The following is an 18073-nucleotide window of genomic DNA, read 5'->3' as shown; positions in this document are numbered from 1 at the left end:
TGGAAGGTGTGACCTTAAAGTATGGCGTAGCGAGAAATCCCCTCTGCACCCACGTATTGGACACGAATCAGACTTGGTCATCTTGGTGGACCTTACATCTCATCCCCAGACCCATCCCTTGGAACATGACGTTTTCTAGCACTTAAATGTTTCCCTAGATCCCCCATCCCTCCCAAGATTTTCATGACTAGACCTATGTCTTAGCTGTCGTTTTTCCCGGGAGTTGTGGGCGACGTTATAACCATACGCACCGCTAGGGCGATTTACCGAGCAGTTGCTATTACTACGCTTATCCCTCTGGGTGTTACCCGCGGTGGGAAACCGGTAACTGGACGACTCCTGGTGGTTACCGGTGTGATACCGGTAACCGGACGACTCACTGCGATTTACTCCCATAACTGGGCAATCCCTGCTCGGCCTCGGTGCAATGCCAGCAGGATTCCCATAGCCGGACGATTCACCGCGATTTACTCCCATGACTGGGCAATCCCTGCTCGGCCTAGGTGCAATGCCAGCAGGATTCCCATAGCCGGACGATACAAACCTGGAAGACCCCTGATGGACTATACCAGTGGAAAAGTTGGGCAATCCATGTTGGGCTATGCCAACAGGATTCCCATGGCTAGACGATACAAACCTGGAAGATCCCTGATGGGCTATGGAAGTGGAAAAGTTGGGCAATCCATGTTGTGCTATGCCAACCGGATTCCCATGGCTAGACGACTCTACGAATCTGGAAGGTCCCTGTGGGTCTATGCCGACAGGTCTCTTGGGCAACCCTGTAAGGACTGTGCCGACAGGGTTCCCGTAGCTAGACGATTCTTCTGACGTGTTCCGAAAACTGTACAACTCCTGCGGGACTATGCCGGCAGGTCTCTTGGGAAACTCTGTAAGGACTATGCCGACAGAGTTCCCGTAGCTAGACGATTCTTCTGACGTGTTCCGAAAACTGGACAACTCCTGCGGGACTATACCGGCAGGTCTCTTGGGCAACTCTGTAAGGACTATGCCGACAGAGTTCCCGTAGCTAGACGATTCTTCTGACGTTCTCTGAAAACTGGACAACTCCTGCGGGACTATGCCGGCAGGTCTCTTGGGCAACTCTGTAAGGGCTATGCCGACAGAGTTCCCGTAGCTAGACGATTCTTCTGACGTATTCCGAAAACTGGACAACTCCTGCGGGACTATGCCGGCAGGTCTCTTGGGCAACTCTGTAAGGACTATGCCGACAGAGTTCCCGTAGCTAGACGATTCTTCTGACGTTCTCTGAAAACTGGACAACTCCTGCGGGACTATGCCGGCAGGTCTCTTGGGCAACTCTGTAAGGACTATGCCGACAGAGTTCCCGTAGCTAGACGACTCTTCTAGGGCTGCGTCACCCACACTGGACACCTCCTGCGGGACTATGCCGGCAGGTCTCTTGGGCAACTCTGTAAGGACTATGCCGACAGAGTTCCCGTAGCTAGACGACTCATCTAGGGCTGGGATCGGGACGATCTCGCTAGTGTCCATCTCGACAACCTCCTGTTCCGCCCTGTCTTCGTCGTCCATCTGTGCCGCCCAACTTGGGTTAGATCGAGGGCCCAACCCATCCACATCATTTAAAAGCAGAATCTCATCCATCTCAAAGCTAGTGTCCATGCTGAAAGGAAATGGGCATATGACGGTCCATTGGGAAGTGAATACTCTGCAACACCGATGACGAAGTCAAGCAAATAAAAAAAATAAATGAACAATTCCTAGTCTTTTGTGTGGCCACAGCCGCTCGAATTCTTGACGTAGGAATAAAATGAGACGCCACGCGCATGTTTTAAGTTCTTATATATATATAAAAAAAAGAAGAAAATAAAATAACCTAGAAATAATAGACAATCCAAATTGCATATCACCCAACGTGGTGGTAATTATTATTTAGATAAGATTTTAAATGAAATTCTAGTGTAACTGTTCACAGCTGAAGGCCCTGAAGTTGTTTACTGTTGTCGTCCACTGATCAGCCGCGCATACCACAGGCTAATCAGTGCACACAAAAATGTCATGCATTAAACCCCGTTTTCCCGGAAAGCTGCAATCCAAATGCTGAAGGCACGGAAGTTGTTTACTGTGGTTGTCCACTGATCAGCAGCGCATAACACAGGCTAATCAGTGCACACAGGCTAATCCTATTTGCCATGCATTAAACCCCGTTTTCCCAGAAAGCTGCCAATATATACAGATTTCAGCTTTCATGGTTGAAGATATGCCAAACAAATTGTGCCACTCTATGCAGACAGATTTCAGGTCTCAACTTCGACTTCAAAGCTATTACATGTGATTTAAATTAATCATGTTTCTAAATTATTCACTAAATGCGGCTAATTCTCCACTGCAGAGTGATGGAAAATCTACTTCTTTAAAGTATTTATAAATGAAAAGACCCTTTTCACAATAAGCCAATAGCGCGTAGTCAAATGACTCGCAGAATTCAGAATGAGGCTTAATGTGTAGAGATTTCTAATAGTGCATCGCAATGTCCTTCTGCTTTTGATCATTCGGTGACTTAGTGATATTGCCAACACAAGTTGACTTTGTCAGAAATAGCCGTTAATTACTTAATATATACTTTACATTTTAAGTGCCAATATACACGGATCTCAATGATCAACACTAGACTGGCCAATATCCTCTTACAAGCTGGTATATACATTCACTGTAAGTGGAGCAGACACATTTGTCGTCTTCATTTATTAAAAAATTATTATTAAATAAAAATAAACAAATAAAAACAGTTTATGATTGAAAAATTAGCACCTCGGACAGCGGTATTTTTGAATGTCCAAAGCCTCTGTTGCAGTCACATTTACGCATGATCCATGGTACCACTCGTCACAGTGATCACATTGGATCATGAACCGTCCTTGCCAGGGTTTCTGGCACAGGCAATACAATTGCCCATCGGGGGCTTCCTCGCCAGAATCCGCCTCCGGCGAATCCCTTTCCTTTAGCAGCCACGCGGGTAGCAATCGGTCGCGACATGGTTTCAAACGATCGTGGTTCGTCACAAATACCGCGTTTCGGAGCTTTACCTGGAAGATGAGACTAGATAGTTTTTTGACCACTAGTCCTGGGCCCTTCCATGGGGGGGGGGGGGGGGGCACAGCTTCTTACATTTACCTTTTAAGGTGGCGGTATCTAATACATACACGGCATCGCCCACCTCGTAGGTGCGCTCCAGCAATCGGAGATCATAATTTCGCTTTATGCGTTTTGTAGCGACCTTGAGTTTGCCCCTAGCACACTCATGGGCCGATTGTAGGTCTTGTGCCAACTGAAGCGCATAATTGTCCTCTTCGAAATGCTCCCCCTTTTGGGGAAACATCAGACTTGCAGGGGTGTTGACCTCTCTGCCCAACATCAGCCTGTTGGCCGTGAAGCCCGTACTACGGTTGACGGATGCGCGCAATGCACCCGCTATCTGCTGCAGGTTCTGGTCCCACTGGTTCTGGTGTTTACCTATATAACACCGGACAGCATCCATCAGCGTTCGATTGTAACGCTCTACCTGACCGTTGGCGGATGGACGGTACGGTGTGGTACGGGCCTTATGAATTTCAAGAACCCTGCACAACTCTGTAAACAACTTGGACTCAAAATTACGCCCCTGATCAGAAAAGACCTGAAGGGGGAAACCGAATCTCGAGAAGAAATGGTCAACCGCGGCATGAGCCGTCTCCTCCGCCGTCTGCGTTGGTAACGGGACACACTCGACCCACTTGGTGAACTGGTCCACCATCATGAGTATATACTCATTGCCTCGGCGCGTCTTTGGCAATATACCTAAAAAATCTAAATGGACCCTCTCCATTGGGGCTCCAGCCTGGTACTCAGTCATAGGACCTTTCCCTTTCCGCTCCGACTTCTTGTTCCGGTTGCAGGTCTCACAGGTAGCCACATACCCAGCAACATCCTTGCTCAAACCATACCAGGCAAATTTATCCTTCACCTTCTCCTTCGTTCTCTTGACACCCTGGTGACCCGCTGAAGGTATGTCATGATGCAACCGGATGGCCTCCTCTCTCAGCGACCTTGGCATTACCAAAAGCTTTCCCTCTGATGCGAGGGTATTTTGATACAACACCCCGTCTATCACTGCTAATTGCCCCTTGTTTAACCAATAAAACTTGGCTCCAGGGCTTGCCGCAAACAGTTCTGCTTCCCCGGGTTCCACCCCCTTGTTGAGCCACTGCAGAATGAAACCAAGATCTGGATCCTGCAGTTGTGCCTCTATTAAGTCGGCACACGTGAAACCCCAACTGCTGGGTTCAAACTCCTTTGACCCAGCCGGCGCCTCCACTTCCGGTTCTGGACCACATGCACATATCCGGAAAACACCATCAACCGTTAACACATCAACCCGACACGAATTAAGAAACAAGTTTTCTAAAGTCGGACAATACCCCTGTGACTCAGGATCCGGCTTGCCACTGTTGTCTACCTTGGCTGCTGCTGCTTCGTCACTGACGTCCTCAGTCTCACCATTGCCCCCTCCAGTGCTTACGTCGGTGCACACCCCCAATGTCACGGACGACTTCGCACACTGTTGGCGGTGCCAACGGAACTGCATAACCGACGCCGCCAGTCTCACCGTTGCCCTTTACAGTGCTCATGTCGGTGCACACCCCAATGTGACGGACATCTTCTGTAGGGTAGCGCCAACGGAACCGCATTATCGAAGCCGCCGGTCTCACCGTTGCCCCTTACAGTGCTCATGTCGGTGCACACCCCAATGTGACGGACATCTTCGCGAACTGTAGGTGGCGCTAACGGAACCGCGTATTCGACGCCTTCGGTTAACACGGCTTCATCATCGCCGACGCGGCCAGTCTCACCGTTGCCCCTTACAGTGCTCGTGTCGGTACACACCCCAATGTGACGGACAACTTCGCGAACTGTAGGTAGCGCCAACGGAACCGCATCATCGACGTCTTCAGTGAACGCGCTCCACTGATCTGCTCGCTGGCAGTGCTTGCATCCCCCAAATGGCAAATCTCCGGACCGGATCTCGCATGATCCCGCATCAAACCACTCCCCTTCCGGAATACGAGAGAGAGAGCATCCGCATTCGCATGCTTCCGGCCTGCCCTGTGTTGCAGCACCATGTTAAACTGAGACAGTTCTTCCATCCATCTCGCCAGCTGCCCCTGAGGCTCCTTAAAACGCAAAAGCCATGTGAAACTTGAGTGGTCAGTCCTGATAACGAAAGGTCTGCCTAACAAGTAATGTCGGAATTGACGCGTGAACCGTACTACTGCCAGAAGCTCTTTTCTGGTGGTACAATACCGCCTCTGCTCTTTGGTAAGGGCGTAGCTACCGTAGGCTATCACCCGTTCTTCACCGTGCTGAAGCTGTATCAACTCTGCGCCTATTGCGACGTCCGACGCGTCTGTATCTAGGATAAAGTCATCAATCTGGTTTGGAAGGCCCAGCACCGGAGGAGACGTTAACGCCGCCTTTAATGCGTCAAACGCCTCCTGCTGTTCACCTTCCCATCTGAAGTTGTTCTTGCCCGTGACTCGATACAATGGTGCCGCTATGTTCGAGTAGTTCTTAATGAACACTCTATGATAATTTGCCAGGCTAGTAAACCGCTCAACATCTTTGGAGCTCCTGGGCACAGGCCAGTCTACAACTACTTTGATATCGGTATCAGTCATGGCGATCTCGTTGCTGCTCACCAGGCGGCCCAAGAACTCCACCTGCTGCTGGAAAAGGACGCACTTCTTGGCCTTTAGCTTCAACCCGTGCCGCCGGAACCTTTCCAGGGCTTCCCTTATATTGGCCAGATGGTTGGCAAAGGAGCTACCTAGGACGACGACATCATCGAGAAAAGCCAGCATGGTCTCCCAATTGAGACCTCGAAGTACCAGGTTCATAACCCGGGAATAGGTCGCGGAGGCATTGCAGAGTCCGAATCCCATCTTGACATGTTCGAAAAGACCGTACTTGGTGACAAACGCCGTCTTCTTCCGGTCCTGCTCCGCGATGTTCACTTGCCAGTAAGCTGAGTTCGCATCCAGCTTGGAGAACCAGACACTGCCAGCTAGAGTATCAAGACAGTCATCAATCAGGGGTAACGGAAACACGTCCTTGACCGTGACATCGTTCAACTTCCGGTAATCTATGCACCACCTGACAGTCCCGTCCCGCTTCCGGATCAAAACCGGGGCTGAGGACCACTCCGACGTGGATTCCTGGATCACACCGGCCCTCAACATTTTCTCGAGATGAGACTCTACTTCTCCCACAAAACAAGCAGGTGTCCGTCGCATACGCTCTTTGACCGGAAATGCGTCGCTGGTATCAATGGTGTGCGTGATAGCGGTGAATGAACCCAAATCAAACTCGTCCTGTGCAAACACGTCGTGATACTCATTTAGCAGAGCAGCTAATTGTCTCTTCTCAGAGTCTTGCAGGTGTTCTCCTGACCGCTCGTACAGGTCTCGAACGTGCGCCGGAACCGCTTCCGACGGCGCTGCGTCACCAAGGGAACAAGATTGCACCCGGACACCCCCAAGTCTGGGGCTAAAGACTCCCCAGGGGGGTACTCAGCAACAGGAAACGCCCTTGCAATGAGCGTATTCTTCTTCAGCAACCTAAAGCGATCCGTAGGGTTGACCAGGCACAGTACGGGATCAGAACCCGCCGACCGCACCACCCTAGGGATCAACAACTTAGAGTTACTAAACGACTCCACAATGTAGTCCACATCGTACCTAGGCATGGTACACTTCAGCTGTACCGCTGAGTTTGGTGGAATAACTCGCCTCTTGCAAACCCTCACTTCAGCGACCCTAGTTTGCCCGTCTGTTGACCCAATGTCAAGATTAATAGTCTGTCCATCAAAAATAAGAGTAGCGTCCGCCATATTAAGGATAGATCTACCTCTGTTCACCAAGATATCAAATCCCAATAGCACATCTGTATCAATCGGGGCTACATACAACTGTTCTTCTTTATACCAATAATTGCCAATCTTCAACTTAACCGGACCTACGACAGACCCCTGCATGGACAACTTCCGGCCGGCCGTCAACAGCTTGACATCGCGTAGCTTGGGAGGGGGCGCTTTATAGCCTGGTATACCCGATCGGAGATAATGCTCACCTCTGCTGCTGAATCAACCACCGCATTGACCACCACATCGCGAACCTGCACCTTCATGCAGAACTGCGACGCTGACCCCAGCTGGTTAACATGAACCACTTCCGGTTTCTTCTGCGACTCCGCCTCCACGGAAGCCTTTACGGGTGTCTCCCTTTTTGTGGCAACTGACGTCAAGGTCGGGCATGGGCCGCTGCACCCGACCCCGGCTAGTTTTTTAAAGGGCGCGTGGGGGTTGCGCGGGTGCAGGACATTCCCTCTGGAAGTGCCCTAACCTCCCACACTTGAAACAGACCATATCCTGCTTACTTCCACGCCTTCCCGGATCTGGGGGAGGCGCGTTATCAGGGCGACCACCCTGGTTCGCTGAAGGCCGGTTTGATAACCCTCCTCTATTGGCATAACCTCCGCGAGGTGCGCCCGCTGGGTTGCCATTGCGATTGTTATAACCCTGGTTATAAGGGTTATTTGCATTGGAGCCAGGACCCCGCCCGTAGGTGTTCTGGTTCCGGTATCCGCCAACTGCACCCTCAGGATACCTTCCCTGGCGCTGGTTACCGTACCCATGCGTATGGACGTTCCCCGCAGAGTTCCCTCCGGATTGGGACAAATTCCCCACGGTGCCCTCGAGCCTCTCCATCACCTGGACCAGTCTGTCGACAGCTGACCAGCTTAGCGCCCCCTGAGAAGACTCCATATTCACGGCGTGAACCCGCCGGGGGTCCTCTGATTTACCCTTTGGACCACCCAAAGGAACAGAGGCGCACGCAGCCAAGATATGACTGTGCATTTTGATGCGGTTCATAGCATCCCCAATCGATGTCGGCACTTGCAGGCTCACGTGCTTACTGGCCTCCTTGTCGCTCAATCCCTGACAAAACCGTGCCACTGCCTGCTGAGTGGCATAAGTTGAAGGCAGATCTCTAAAGGCCTTCGCCGCCAGCGTAAGCACCCGGTCCGACCAGTCATCGAGGGACTCGCCTAGTTCCTGATGGGCTACTTGGAAACGGCCCTGAGCCGTAGCAGGGAGCTCCTTAGCGCCAAAGCGCTCCTGCAGCCGCTGCATTAGGTCAGAATAGGGCACTGTACCACCCCCTTCAGCCAGAACAGCATAAAAATCTACAGCCTTCCCTGTCAGGCACCAAACAAGACAGTCAGCACTCTCCGCTTCCGTCCAATTGTTCATCGTCACGTATCGCTCGAATTTGGTGCGAAATACGGACCAGTTGCTTCGCCCGTCGTACTGCAAGCTCTTGGGCAGCCTAGTCAAGACGTCTCGATCCCTCTGGGTTGGGGGGTTACTTGGGACTGGGTGGCCTATCGGAACAGGGATACTGTTTGGTAGGGCCACGGTTGGGTCTTTTGGTGCAATGGTATTACCTAATATGGGTGAATTGCTGGCTGCTGTAAGATTACCTACCACTGGTAGGGTGTTTTGCATGGGAACACTACTCACAACGGTTGGGTTATTAGGCATTGAGAAGCCACTTACAACAGGTTGGTTGCCATACAATGGGACGCCACTAACAGGTTGGTTGCTAAGCAGTGAGACGCCACTTGCAACAGGTTGGCTGTTATACAATGGGACGCCACTAACAGGTTGGTTGCTAGGCAGTGAGACGCCACTAACATGTTGGTTGCTAGGCAGTGAGACGCCACTTGCAACAGGTTGGCTGTTATACAATGGGACGCCACTAACAGGTTGGTTGCTAGGCAGTGAGACGTCACTTGCAACAGGTTGGCTGTTATACAATGGGACGCCACTAACAGGTTGGTTGCTAGGCATGGTGTAATGGGATGGACAGAGATGCGTTATAGGAGGGGGGGCTTCTTGGGGCCCGAAAGTGTCCCAAGTATTCTGCGGACATCTCGCTGAGTAATGTTGGCATGTCGTGATCTACCGTGCGCCAGGGATTATGCACTGGAAGGGCCATGGGAGGGGCCTCTGAAACAACCGAACGACAAGGGCTACTTCGCCTAGGTCGCTCGCTTGCCCTATCCGCCCTCATCCGGGGAAAAGCTAATGACTGGGGCGGGATCGGGAGGCGTGATGACAGGTTATCGAAAGGGGTAGGGATATCTCCTGTAACAACTGGGCCCCGCTTTGTCAACAGACGCCGGGGGGCCAGGGGTTCTCGCCTCTGTACCTGGAGCTGCCCCAATGTGGCAGTGATGTCAGCCTCAAGTTCGGAAATTTGAGAGGCTAGCTCCGCCTTAAACCGCTCCTGAGCCTCGGGGCCCTGGTCTAGGTATGGGGTGCTCCTGAACCCAGACTCCTGGACCCTGGACCTACTTAAGGGCTCCCAATCAATGTAGTCTTCCTCGGTTCCGCTAGCCTGGGACGCCGCTGCAAGCATTGGATTTTCTGTAAAATCCAGCTGATCTAACTCTCTAACACTTAGGGACCGCCTAATCAGGACCTCCAAGGTGTCCAGGTCCAAGTTACCTGATTCCTGTCGAAGTTGGACAATGACCCGTGCCAAATTGGGTCCTATTCCGGAGATCAACGTTAGCATTTGTGGGGGGTCGAAATTTACACGCACAAGCTGTGGACCCGGAGAAATATTTTGACTGCTCATGTTTAATGCAGCACAGTACACAAAAAAAATGAATAAACACGGCACGCACAATAACAATTTATTTCCAAATTCACTGCAAATATTTATTGCAATAAAACAATAATTTCACCATCAAATAAAACAATTATTTCACCATATCCATTTACACCAATCCAAAACAAGACACTACCCCACCCGCGCTGCTCTAGCTACACCACAGACGGACTTGCTCATAAAACCCGATCTCGTATAAAAAAGTCACTTTTTTAAATTGTAATTGTTGTATCAAATGGGAAACAAGGTATATTGTAAGTGATAAATACTCTTTGAACAACTATCAAGTGAATACAGATTGAACTATTGAAAATAAAGTTAAAGGGTGAAAATAAAACAGAGAAATACAATTTTACCAAAAACATGGAGCTGTTTAAGTAAAGGGAAAGTATATACCTGGTAAATGTTTTGTCAAAATACACCCCAATCACAAGAATTTGAGGAAATCACTGAGGATCACATAAAGTACAACTATACAAATACGGAATTCTCATGCAGCAATCACATAATTATGGTTCAACTATACACAATGACATACTGAATTTTCCTGCAGCGTATTACATACGGTAAAACTTTACAAATACTAAATTTGTATGCAGCGTATTACATATGGTAAAACTATACAAATACTAAATTTGTATGCAGCGTATTACATACGGTACCACAATACACACACAAAATTCTCATGCAGCATATCACATACAGTACCAGCATGCACATCCTGAATGCTTATATTTTTAAATGCAGGGTATCACATACTGTACCACTATGCACATCCTGAATTCTTAGGGTATAACATACGGAACAACTATACACAAACTGAATTCTTATGCAGCAGCTGCTGTTAAAAGAGGTGCTGATAAGCGACGCTGATGGTTACAAGAAAATAGTCGTGGGCGTTTCCCTGCATGAACTGGGGACTGAGATGAATGAGCAAATTCAGGTGCGCATAAAACTGCAGAAACTTTTCAGGTTCAAGCTTACGCAAAAGGAGAAGCAGAACATCTAGCAAGTCATCAGCACAAAGATCTGCCCTCGTAGTCTGGTTTTTAGAAATATGCTCCTCGATGAATTTGATTGCTCTGGTTACGTTCCGAAATTTGCTGAACAGAGTATTAGCGGCATTCTCCTGTTCAATTATCGTATAAAACTTGTCAAACATTTGGTAAAACCTACTTCGTAATGTTTGCAGAATACTTACTTCCGGAACAGCTTGATCATGTTTCCGCATAATAACTTCTTCAGAATCATCTGTTCCATGGTCCCTCTTGTAAATGGTTTCATCTACCACAACCACACAGACTGGATCAGCTGCACCATTTGCAATTGCTTCAGCATGGGTCTGATTGACAGTTGTTTCGTGAGGAGCAATCACTTTATATTCACTGACTTCCTGAAGCTGATAATCAGTGTTTGAATCTTCAGCCGAGTGGCTTACCATTTCATCTTCAAAGACACTATCATGCTGATTCTCCTGACTAAAGGCTGATGGAGGTATGTTTGCACTGGGATTGGGTAAATCGAGGTCCATTTTGAGATATTCCTCAAGACCCAATGCCAATGCTCCGATAAAAGACATGGGCATAGAGTCGTCTTGCCCATCAGACTGACTGTATAGCTGATCAATTGGCACACTAGTCATACTGACATAGCCAATGGTTGCTCTTGCTTTTGTTCTGTCATGTTTATCACCCACAATAAGGTTATTTACATACATACCTCTCGGTCGTGTTAGACTATGGTCCAACGGATTCTCCAACAATTTTCTAAATGTCTCCTCGCCATATCCTACATCAGAAGCTGAATATCTTTTCAGCCATTCTGAGGGACTAAAGCATTGAGCTCTGTAGCTCTGTTCATACAAATCACACAGAATTGGCATCAATTCTTCTGCCACATGCTGTTCATAGCAAATGTATACCTTGTTCACAAAGTTTTGTTGTAGCTGCTGACACTGGTTACCTTGAATTTCGAGAGCTAGATCATAGGCCATCTCCTCAATGTGCTTGGTAACATCTTTACAAATCCTTTCACAGTCAGCCCTTGATATGCTACCCATGGACCATTTTGTTGAAAAACTGCGTTCCCTTTTCAGCACTCCATGTACCGTACCAGGTGGACAGTTTGGAGCCGTTTTCGATGGCCTTCGCACACTTTTGTCACCAATCATACTAATAAAATCTTCCGTTTCAGGGGATAAAGGTTCAACCAAGTCGGACATTCCAGTAAATAATTTTGTGTCCTCAATCAAACGCTGACATTGGTTTTTAACTCGTTCACAAAACTTTTCATACTTAGTGCGATAGCCAATTGGTTTAACAATTAGATAGGTTTTGACCTTATCATTAAGTGTAGCCCAGTCTTCAGGCAGTTTGTTTGGGTCAAATAGGTCAGTTTCCGGTTCAAATGTACCTTTTTTCCTATTAAAACCAAACGACCGGCCATCAGTGTCTATTTCTTTCATGGTCAACAACACTGCTTCTCTAACACTAGAAACTTTGATTTTTTGCATAAATCTTTTCTTTTATCTCCCCACTCAAAACATCAACTCTTTTACTCACTTCCACATATAACTCATGAAGATCTGACGGCTTTGTTATGGTACGTGAAAACCTTTTTTTCACGTGACTTCTCAAAACAACATTCTTGATCTCCTCTCTTGCTATTGTGGCCTTGGTGATTGATTCCAATATACCATCACGGTCAGTTCTCGCCTGTTCTAATTTTGATGAATCTTTCTTTATTTCTGAATCTCTGTACAGTTTAATTTCTCTCTCATTCTGAAGTAACGATTCATTTAATGTCCTCAACTCTTTGTCCAAATGTTGGAGAAAGACTTTGAGAAAACTGTCCTGAAGTGAGGCAACATATCTTTGACTAGAGAAGTCTTCAGTCTGCAGAATTTTATTCCTCAACTTCCTTAATGAATTTTCTGTATTCTTTTTCATTCGGCCTTTATACTCAATGTCTTCTTCAATTTTTGCATGTACTTTTTCAATTTCAGACAAAACAGTTTCAACTACAGTCCTGTCCTTTGGGTAAAAACAGACTTCTGGTAAAACAAACACATGTAGTAACTTTAACAACTCTTCATAGCATTTTCTGTTCCCTTCCTTGTCTATCAAGTCTGGATTTAAATCTCTGCTTATGTTCCTGCTTGTTTCAAACATCTCGTCCACATTTGGATCAAAGTCATACAGCTGCCCATCGCGGAATATTTTTTCTTTATCATGATAGTATGTTGAAAGCTTTCCTGGTGTTAGGTCAAACAATGGCGTGGCGTGCATCGTAATGAATAGGCACTGCATACAAATGGTTTATTCAATTGACCTTGATATCAATTAATATATCACCGTCAAATAAACTTGTAATTGATTAAGTCTTATACCACACTTTATTATTTTCATTAATGATAAATACATCATTTTCTTATGTTTATTAAGTAATGTCTGGTGCACAAATGAATTCTCTGGTTCACGTCTGGTCACTGCGCTGTCTGCATAGGAAAGAGAGCGTGGTCAGGGAGTGGCGGTCCCAGCAGGCATCAGCTTCCATCTGATTGGTCGCGAGCTCCATCCCTGGCAGCATGGTCCCGTCGTCCTTACGTCTCACAAGCCGGGTACCTCTCTGCAGGGGGGCGTGGCACCGGATGTCACTGGCACAACAGTGATCTGCACGATGAAATGTTGATATCGGGTATCATAGTCATTCAATAAGTCGCAAAATGCTCGAATACAATTTATAAAGCACAATGTGACTTATATTGATAACTAAAAATACCAGTAATCAGTATGCCAGTTTTGCCGTGTCAAGCTGTTACGATCCAGAGACCAGAAAGTCCTTCATTCACATCGAGTACATATCCTTCGAATTCCAACTATTGTTGTTATAAGCGGAGATTTAGTGAATAAATAATTCATATATCCTAAATGACAGCTTCTAAATAGCGAAACAAGCCAATGTATGCAGTAAGAAAGTTTTTAATCGAAACTCTCATTAAGGCGGCCATTGTTGAATGTTGAAACACAAACGACAACTCTGCTAGGAGAATGTTATCAATGCTAGGATCCTACGCAGTGGCGTATGCCCAAGGGAAGAAACTGAAAAATCGAGTTATCTCAATCGGACTGGCTCGGTCTTTTACATAGATGGCCACTGTGAATTTTTTTTAGGTGATTATCAAACCTTGGACGCTGCTCTTCCAACATCGTCAAAAACTATTTTCCTTAATGTTTACATAAACAGTAACAAGCATGAACACTTACGACACCCTTAGCCTGTCATGTACAGAATCCTTAACACAACCATCTTACGCGGACTCACTGGACGTGACGCTTATACATACGGTCAACAATCCCCATGAAACCGTCGCCGATCTCAATAGATGTAAACCATAACATTATATATCACTAACAAAATTGCGTAGCATCAATTAGAAATTTTCTTAAAGTATTGTATGATACATGTTTATTACATCGCCTCATGTTAAAACCATCTTTTGTTTTTGACAGTCGAGAGAAAACCAAACATTCTGAATCACTTAGTATTTGAGTCCAGACACACTATTTTTCAAGATTAAATCTTTAGCATAATACGGAACCTGTTTTAGCTACATATAAGCATGCTCCATCCCGAAACTTGTCGGTCTTGGATAACTCACGGAGTGTATATTGATGTAATCTAGAGTCCGTGGATAACTGAATAAAATTATTCATATAAATTTGAATAAAACACATTTTATCACATCTTTTTCAATGAATCAGCTCATTACTTTTTCCAAATGCACCATAGGAAAGTAACTGTGCACACATTGTCCTTGGATTATACACATTATTTTCTTTATACAAATAGTGAAATGAAAACCCTTTTCAGTACAGATACATATATTGGTTCTTTTCTTTTTCAAAAGTTTGCTCAGTTTCTTAGGGTGCCGGTCAACTCGTACCTAAGTCAACTCGCACGGTTGTCAACTCGCACGTTTTTTGGTCAACTCGCACGGCATTTCTGGTCAACTCGCACTTTTCGTAGTCAACTCGCACGCCTCGAAAAAATATATAGAAATAGATGAAGGATGTAATATGATCAGTTGTTTATAAGTAAAAATAATAGAAATTATGACCTTTTTAAATAATCTGAATATACGTTTGTTACATTTAATGGCTCTTGTACACTTGTGGTCGGTGTTTTTCACGGGTTATATGAATGTTTGTAATAGGTGTGAAAGGTCTTATATACAACTAACAATTATTAAAATGGCAAAGCATTAATCAATTAAACAAAATTGGTATGATAATTAATCATTGATACTTTAATGTTTGTCACAAAACGGAGAATGTTGTAAAGGGTGTTGTATACCGCGCACGATTCAATTAAAGTTAATTTAGCTTGTATTTAAAAAGTTTTACTTAATCAGGTGTAAGTTAAATTAAAGTAAATTAAAACGAAAATTAGGTGATGTTTGTTGCATGCGGTTATTTCATAATACGATCTTAGTTATGTATATAACTCGACTAAATTAAGAATAGGTTATCATTATCAACATAGATGTGCCTCGGAATACATACGTATAGTGAATTCATGCGTTTTTTTTTATGGATTATCCGTGTATATTGTGTTCAAGGAATGTGGGTCCAAGGCAGCAAGCAATTGAATGCGATAGTTGCCAAAAATGGCAACACCGAACACATGCGAAACCGGTAAGTACCATTCATATCATTGCATACTATAGTATTTCATAACTTAAGAAAAGGCCTATTTGCCGACTGCATTAGAATGTCAAACAAGTGGAAAGTAATACTCATTTTCTATAGCGTGTCCGTTGCAAAGCTTACATTTTCTATTTTCGCGTATTATGTTATTATAACGATCTCTAATTAATGTGAAGATAATCGAAATCGTGTTAGTGGTGTGTTGTATTTCTTATTTCTGATTTGTCATATAGTCAAGTAGTTATCTCAATATTCCAGCTTTGCTCAATATACCAGCTTTGTTTGAAGTTATTTAATAAACGTTGTTTATTTGTACTGTAGATGAAAGTTTGTTTTTGTGATACTGTTATCACTCGATCCAAGTATTTTTAACCAATATCGGAATATATGTAATTTGCAATTATTAATTTAAATTCGTTTAATTGTTCGCGTGTTGATTTATAATAGTGGAAAGTCTATGTAGAGCTCTATTTCCGCGTTCATGTTTTTTTGTTTTTTTTTAATTATTTGTATTCTAATTTCTATTTAATTGTTATAAATTTGTATAAGCTTATATTTTTTACTTTTAATGAGCTATGAAAGATATTGAAAACAGCTGTCACCTAATCAGTAACAATACCCTATTTCTCACCACTAAAATTACAATAAACAGATAATCTGTCAGTCATTCAGAGCTGATAAGGGTACTGATTATCGAGGAGTAAATAAGGCTATTACTGATAGGGGGTCTTTGATTATGTGTGAAAATATTAAAATAAATATTTAAAAAATATAGATGTATGTCTCATTGTGTACATATTGTAAAGCTTTGTTAATGTATGTAAATATTGAAATAAATATTGAAAGAAAAGTATGTAGGTGTATGTCTACTTGTGTACATATTGTAAAGCTATGATACTGTGTGTAAATATATTGAAATAAATATTATAATAAAAGTATATAGATGTATGTCTATACTTGTGTACATATATAAAGCTTTGATAATGTGTGTTAATAATGAAATAAAAATTAAATTAATAGTTAAAAAATATATAAAAGTACTTAAATGTCTGTTATAATGTGCCGATAACGTTACCATGGTGTAAACAATATTTTGTGATTTTTTTTGTTGTTATTTTGTGAATTGTTTTCATTAAAAAGTATTGAACTAAACTCTGAAAGTATTTCTCATTTGTTTTATGCATAAATAGCTCATTTAGAACCCATTAATACATCAATATTTTGACTACCGTGCGAGTTGACTTAGGTACGAGTTGACTTCCGTGCGAGTTAACCAAAAAACGTGCGAGTTGACTACCGTGCGAGTTGACTTAGGTACGAGTTGACTGTAAACCGTTTCTTATTAGCAGCCTCAAACACATTTTTAACTAGATTAGAACCGGTTGGTGAGTGTCAGTTCAACGAATCATGATACCTCTTTATATTACTAAAAACATCCCAATAGGACTTGGTGACTGAGGAGTTTGAACTGAAATGTGAAATATAAAGCGCATGAAACGCCTTGACAGACAGACCGGGACGGTACAGACAGACAGACTCTTGGTGGAGGATAAAAATACAGGTGTTTGAAAATTTCAAGACACACCAAATTGTTGCATTGACCATCAGGTACAAGTATGCAATGTGTAAACAGTAAAGCGTCAATTGTTTAAAGAAATAATAGCATGTGCTTGTAAAATACCACGCCGTTCAGTATAAATAATAATATGCTTCACTTTAAGCTTTTGGATGAAAACATTGTCTATTACCATTATAAATAGTTCTTTAGTTTAAGTGAGCTTAAAATATGTAAAAAGCAAAATATCTAATGGAAACTTAGAATTAGATAAACAATTATATCACTAAACCACAAACATGTAAATAAATATATTGCAATAAAGGATTTAATGATAATTATAAAGAAGATCTGGAAAGCACCAGAAGATCACACTTATCTGCAAATTTTAGGCACTACCATATCTGACCCAGTAAGAGTATTCACCTCAAACCCAGAGAAATTAATCATAATTGTGAATTTCATATGGGTGTTGATATAGGAAAATGGGGCCGTTTGGCATGTTTGTCAAGTGTTGTCCCAGATTAGCCTGAGAAGTTTGTAAAGCCAAACAAGGAGCGATACTTTCCGCCTAAACTTGATTTTTGTTTAGAAGAGACTTTCTTTAAACAAAAAATTCCATAAAAGCGGAAACTGATGTCTCTGATTAGCCTGGGACATTTAAAGCACATAGAGCTCTACCATATTTAGGTCATTTGATTTAAATGAACTTCCCATTAGGTAACCTCCCTTACCAGTACCAAATATATTTTAACATAGGTATTTTCCCTTGCCCATATAAAATGAATTGTCCAGTAAGTAACCCACCTTGTCTAAACCAAATAAACTTTCAAGTAGGTTGTCTCCCATGTCCATACAAATTGAATGTTCGGTAACTTACATGCTCAAAACTCCTGAACATTATCCTACTCATTCTTGATTCCAAATCAGTTTTCCAGATGAACATAACAAATGTTTGCTGACATGCCTAATTGTTACCAACCAGAAAGTTTTCAACATACATGCCATACGTCCCGGATTGTCCGGGACAGTTCCGGAAATGAAGAACTTGTCCCGCT

This window comes from Dreissena polymorpha, chromosome 13 (assembly GCF_020536995.1).
Source record: "Dreissena polymorpha isolate Duluth1 chromosome 13, UMN_Dpol_1.0, whole genome shotgun sequence".
In the NCBI taxonomy this organism is placed as follows: Eukaryota; Metazoa; Mollusca; class Bivalvia; order Myida; family Dreissenidae; genus Dreissena; species Dreissena polymorpha.
The sequence above is the reverse complement of the archived record's forward strand: the minus strand, read 5'-3'. Positions refer to the sequence as shown.